Below are 6,836 nucleotides of genomic sequence, written 5' to 3'. Positions count from 1 at the left end.
AGCCCATTGTACCATTCGATTTTCCCAGAGGCTGATGCCTGGTAGGAGATGTGATATACCCACTCAATGCCATGCTCTTTGGCCCAAGTATCTATAAGGTTGTTCCGGAAATGAGTCCCAATGTCTGACTCAATTCTCTCTGGGGTGCCGTGTCGCACAAAATGTGTTTCTCAAGGCCCAGGATAGTGTTCTGGGCAGTGGTGTGGGGCACAGCGTATGTTTCCAGCCATCCGGTGGTTGCTTCCACCATGGTAAGCACATGGCACTTGCCTAGGCGGGTTGGTGGCAATGTGGTGTGATATAGTCAATCTGCCAGGCCTCCCCATGTTTGTACTTCAGCCATCGTCCTCCATACCAAAGACGCTTTAAGCACTTGGCTTGCTTAATTGCAGCACGCTTCACAGTCATGAATAACCTTGGCAATAGTGTCCCTTGTAAAGTCCACCCCTCCATCACGAGCCCATCCATATGTTGCATCTCTGCCCTGATGGCCTGAAGTGTCATGGGCCCACCGGGCCAAAAATAATTCACCCTTATGTTGCCAATCTAAGTCCATCTGAGCCGCTTCAATCTTAGCCGCTTTATCCACATGCTGGTTGTTCTGGTGTTCCTCAGTGGCCTGACTCTTGGGTACATGGGCATCTACACGGCGTACCTTCACCACCAGGTTCTGCACCCTGGCAGCAATGTCTTTCCACAGTGCAGCAGCCCAGATGGGTTTACCTCTGCGTTACCAGTTGCTCTGCTTCCATTGCTGCAATCACCCCACAGGGCATTTGCCACCATCCATGAGTCAGTATAAAGTACTGGCCACTTTTCTCCTTCAGCAGTGTCCAAGGCCAGCTGGATGGCTTTCACCTCGGCAAACGGATTCGATTCACCCTCTCCTGCAGCAGTTTCTGCAGCTTGTCATTGTCATACAGCTGTCTTCCGTCTCCGATGCTTTCCCACAATAAGGCAGGACCCATCAGTAAACAAGGCATATTGCTTTTCACTTTCTGACAGTTTATTCTATGGTGGGGCCTCTTCAGCACGCATCACCTCCTCCTCTGGTGACATTCCGAAATCTTTGCCCTCTGGCCAGTCCATGATGACTTCTAGAATTCCTGGATGACTGGGATTTCCTGTTCGAGCTCGCTGTGTAATTAGTGCAGCCCACTTACTCCATGTACCATCGGTTGCATGATGTGTAGAGGAGACCCTGCCTTTGAACATCCAGCCCTGCACGGGCAACCGGGTTGCCAGGAGGAGCTGTGCTTCAGTGCCAGTCACTTCCGAAGCAGCTCGAACCCCTTCATAGGCTGCCAGTGTCTCTTTTTTCAGTTGGGGATTATAGCTGGCCTCAGGTCCTTTGTATCCCCGACTCCAAAAGCCGAGAGGTTGACCTCAAGTCTTCCCTGGAGCTTTGTGCTGGCGGCTCTAGGTAGGACCATTCTCCCTGGCGGCGTGGAGCACATTTGTCACATCTGGCCCGGTCCACTGCATGAACTCTCATTTAATTTGCTCAAAGGCTTGTTGTTGCTCAGAGCCCCATTTAAAATCATTCTTCTTCCAGGTCACATGATAGAGAGGGATGTGCATTCTCCAGAACCCCACAGCACCCAAGAAAGCTTGCGTTTCTTTCTTATTAGTTGGTGGAGACATTGCTGTTATCTTCTTGATCACATCTGTGGGGATCTGTCTACATCCATCTTGCCATTTCATTCCCCCAAGTTGAATCTCCTGTGCAGGTCCCTTGACTTTACTCCATTCTATGGCAAAACCGACTTTCAGCAGGATTTGGATGATTTTCCTCCCTTTCTCAAAGACTTCTTCCGCTGTATCGCCCCACACAATAATATCATCAATGTATTGCAGGTGTTCTGGAGCTTGCCCCTGTTCCAGTGCAGTCTGGATCAGTCCATGGCAGATGGTAGGGCTGTGTTTTCACCCTGGGCCAGCTGGCTCCAAGTGTACTGGATGCCCCTCCAAGTAAAAGCAAACTGTGGCCTGCAGTCTGCTGCCAAACAAATTTAACACAGAACTGTTGCAGTTTAAGCCCAGCCAGTAACTCAGATCCACACAGCTGCTCGCTCACTCCTCCCCCTTCCTCCCCCCACTCCCAGAGGGATGGGGAGGAGAATGGAAAGAATGTAACTCCCATGGGTTGAGATAAGAACAGCCCAGTAACTAAGGTATGACACAAACCACTACTGCTACCACCAGTAATAGTAAGATAAGGGAAATAACAAGGGGAGAGAATACAACTGCTCACCACCTGCTAACCAATACCCAGCCCGACCTGAGAAGTGATCTAGTCTTTCTGGTTAATTGCCCCAGTTTATATACTGGGCAGGATGTCCGCAGTATATAAACTGTGTATGGAATACCCCTTTGGCTAGTTTGGGTCAGGTGTCCTGTCTCTGTTTCCTCCTGACTTCCCCTCCTCCCTGGCAGAGCATGAGACTCAGAAAGTCCTAGGTCAGAGTAGACATTACGAAGCAGCATCTAAAAACATCGGTGTGTTATCAGCGTGATTCCTAGGCTGGAAGTCAAAACCACAGCACTGCACCAGCTACGAAGAAGGAGAAAGAATGACTGCTGCTGTTTAATCCAGGACAGTATCTGAATGTGCGCAAGTCCACGGGACCTGATGAAATCCATCCACGGGTCCTGAAGGAGCTGGTGAAAGAAGTGGCTAAGCCACTGTCCATCATATTTGAAAAATCATGGCAGTCAGGTGAAGTTCCCGATGACTGGAAAAAGGGAAATATAACCCCCATTTTCAAGAAGGGGAAAATGGATGACCCGGGGAATTACAGACCAGTCAGTCTCACCTCCATGCCTGGCAAAATCTTGGAGCAGATTTTCCTGGTAGGCATGCTAAGGCACATGAAAAACAGCAAGGTGCTTGGTGACAGCCAGCACGGCTTCACTAAGGGGAAATCCTGCCTGACCAATCTGGTGGCCTTCTGTGATGGGGCTACAGAACTGATGGACAGGGGTAGAGCAGTTGCTGTCATCTACCTGGACTTGTGCAAAGTGTTCGACACTGTCCCACACGACATCCTTGTCTCTAAATGGGAGAGACGCCAATTTGATGGATGGACCACTCGGTGGCTAAAGAACTGGCTGGATGGCCGCACACAAAGAGTTGTGGTCAATGGCTCAATGTCCGGCTGGAGACCAGTAACGAGTGGTGTCCCTCAGGGATCGGTGTTGGGACCGGTCTTGTTTAACATCTTTGTCGGTGACATGGACAGTGGGATTGAGTGCGCCCTCAGCAAGTTTGCCGATGACACCAAGCTGTGCGGTTCGGTTGATACGCTGGAGAGAAGGAATGCCATCTAGAGGGACCTTGACACCCTTGTGAGGTGGGCAGATGCCAACCTCATGAGGTTTAACCATGCCAAGTGCAAGGTCCTACACCTGGGTCGGAGCAATCCCAGGCACAGCTACAGGTTGGGCAGAGAAGAGATTCAGAGCAGCCCTGCAGAGAAGGACTTGGGGGTGTTGGTAGATGAGAAAATGAACATGAGCCGGCTTCAGTGTGCGCTCACAGCCCAGAAAGCCAACCGTATCCTGGGCTGCATCAAAAGGAGCGTGACCAGCAGGTCGAAGGAGGTGATCCTGCCCCTCTACTCTGCTCTCGTGAGACCTCACCTGGAGTATTGTGTGCAGTTCTGGTGTCCTCAACATAAAAAGGACATGGAACTGTTGGAACAAGTCCAGAGGAGGGCCACGAGGATGATCAGGGGACTGGAGCACCTCCCGTATGAAGACAGGCTGAGAAAGTTGGGGCTGTTCAGCCTGGAGAAGAGAAGGCTGCGTGGAGACCTCATAGCAGCCTTCCAGTATCTGAAAGGATCCTATAAGGATGCTGGGGAGAGACCCTTCATTAGGGACTGTAGTGGTAGGAGAAGGGGTAATGGGTTCAAACTTAAACAGGGGAAGTTTAGATTGGATATAAGGAGGAAGTTCTTTACTGTAAGGGTGGTGAGGCACTGGAATGGGTTGTCCACGGAAGTTGTGAAGGCTCCATCCCTGGTGTGTGGTGTCCCTGCCCATGGCAGGGGGGTTGGAACTAGATGATTTTAAGGTCCTTTCCAACCCTAACTATTCTATGATTCTATGATTTGGGGTGTTCATTTTTTTTAGAGAAGCCTAAGCCACCTGTTATTGAATGCTATGTTTATGTGATCCTTAATAAGCGATTTAGAAACCAGTCATGCAGAGACCTGCAAAAGTTGTGATGACAGTTAACTATTTAGTTTGCATTTCAACAGGGATTCTGTTTTACTGGGTCATCAGAGCCTTGAGATGGTGGGATCTTGCCAAACAACACTGAACAATGCAACTGTTGATGTAATCTTGACTGAAGTGTGGGATTAATCTGTAACAAATACCCTTTTAGTAGAAGCACACACACACAAAAATAATTTTGAGATTGCACTTAACTTGTACATCTCAAGTAAAAATTACAAATGGGGCTTCCTGTTGGAGGCTTTGTCTCTTAAAACATGATACTGTCTCAGGTGCCCTTTGTATATTTACAGCCTAGAAAATTGCATGCAACAAAAACTAACTTCTGGAAAAGAGCACTTAATAGCTTTTGTTGCAGCAACTGGACACTCATATATTGCAAAGATTCATCAAGTATTTTGTTCAGAATAGGGCTTTGAAGCACAATAGCAAGACAGATTTTTCTGGAAGATCCTGTGGGATTCTAAATAGGAGCTATATTAGATTTCCAGAAACTTTATGCACAGGTTCAACTGTCTAACGTCGTGGAGGACTTGAGTGCCCAGGGAGCTTTACTGTGATGTTCTTTTAGCATGTCCTGAACTAACTGAAAGATTTTGGAACAAAGTTGTGCAGTTAATTACTGGATATATATGTCCGTGTCAAGTCCGTGGGAGACCACTGCTGAAAATCAACATTTTAAACTCAGCTCAAAGTAAAGCTTTCCATCAAGTCCTGTCTTGGTAAGTATTTGGTAAATATTTACAATGACGATTAACTTCAAAACAAAAGCTCCTAAATTTCTATAAACCATATATAAAAAATAAATTTGTTTGCAATTGAAGTACATGAAACTAAAATTAGGCATGTTTCTAGAATAGCCTTTGGATACTGTCCTGGGTTTAGCAGTAGCAGCCAATTTTTCTCCTTGGTAGCTTGTGCAACGTTGTGTTTTGACTTTCAGCCTGGGAACAGTGCTGATAATACTGATATTTTCTAACCATCTCAGTGCTATCTACTTTTGTGGATTTTATGGTTTTTAATTCATGCTTAAGATCAGGAGTTGAAAGAATATTTCTACAACACAAAGTGAATTTCAATTCTATGTGTAAAGCCTGATTTGAATTCATTTAAAAAGTTATCTGAAAGCCTTATTTAAACTTGGTAGGTACCATTTTAACATTAAATATAAACTTAAGATAAATTGTATATTTGAAGGCACTGAAAGTGTATATTTAAAAAGAACATGTCATTGAACTAGGCAAATAGTGCTCCTTTCTAAGTGCTTTCATTCTTTTAGCGGTGTCCTGGTTTTGTCTGGGATAGAGTTAATTTCCTTTGCAGTACCTGACGTGGAGCTGTGTTTTGGATTTGGTAAATCAGTGTTAGTAATACAGAGATGTTTTAGTTACTGCTGAGCAGCTTACAGAGAACCAAGGACTTTTCTGCTCCTCACGCCATCCCACTAGTGAGTAGGCTGGGGGTGCACAAGGACTTGGGGACACAGCCAGAACAGCTGACCTCAACTGACAAAAGGGGTTTTCCATACCATATGGTGTCATGCTCAGCATGTAAAGCTGGAGGAAGAAGGAATGGGAAGACAGTTTAGAGTGCTGACATTTGTCTTCCTCAGTAACCACTAACATGTGGTGGAGCCCTGCTTTCCTTGAGATGGCTGAACACCTGCCTGCCAATGAGAAGTGCTGGATTAATTCTTTGTTTTGCTTTGCTTATGTGCTCAGCTTTCGCTTTACCTATAAACTCTCTTTATTTCAACCCATGAGTTTTATCACTTCTATCCTTACAATTCTGTCCCCCATCCCACTTGGGGGTGGGAGGGTGAGTGAGTGGCTCTGTTGTGGCTTAGTTGCCAGCTGGGGTTAAACGATGACTGTCCTTTTTGGTGTCCAACATAGGGCACATAGGGTTTGAGATAACAATAGATGTGACTGGGATTGCTAGATGGAGTTTATAGCTGTTACTGCTGTTTAGCTATTAACTGACAGCATGCTGTGCTTGCCATGGGGCTTGCTTGCCTTACTGTGCATCAGTGTTGAGCTCATTAGTGGCTGCCTTTTGCTTTCACTGCTTGCTGTCCTGCTTATCATCTAACTGCTGTGCCTGGGAACATTTTGATAACAGGAATGGCAGTGTGCCTGGGCTGGCAGATGGCCAGGGCATGGCTGCTGTTTCTGTGCTGTTTCTGCTCTTCCTGGACAGGCTGGAACTCCAGTGTGAACTCAAGTCAAAGGCACTGTGACCCATCAATCAGCCCACATAGGAGCAGGACACCCTGAACCATCTGTGGCTATAGGTAAGTCTATGCCAGAGCAGGTACACATCTTGAAGCATCTATGGCCCTTGTTATTTTTGAGCTTCAGCAGGTATACCTCTGAAGGGATGCAACTCAAGAATGAGTCCATGCTGGAGAAGGTACACCTTGAAGCATCAGCGGCTGTGCATGAGGTCATAACTGCACCACCTCAAAGCACGTGGCCGAGGATAAGACTACAACAGAGAGGATACACCTCTGGAGGGTCTGCAGCTGTAGATAAGGCCATGTTGGAGCAGGTTTATTTCTGAAGGGGGTATGACTTAAGGCCATGCTGGTACCA

This window comes from Pezoporus wallicus, unplaced genomic scaffold (genome assembly GCF_028554395.1).
Source record: "Pezoporus wallicus isolate ANWC-B61680 ecotype Strahan unplaced genomic scaffold, APGP_CSIRO_Pwel_v1 contig_447, whole genome shotgun sequence".
Classification (NCBI taxonomy): Eukaryota; Metazoa; Chordata; class Aves; order Psittaciformes; family Psittacidae; genus Pezoporus; species Pezoporus wallicus.
The sequence above is the reverse complement of the archived record's forward strand: the minus strand, read 5'-3'. Positions refer to the sequence as shown.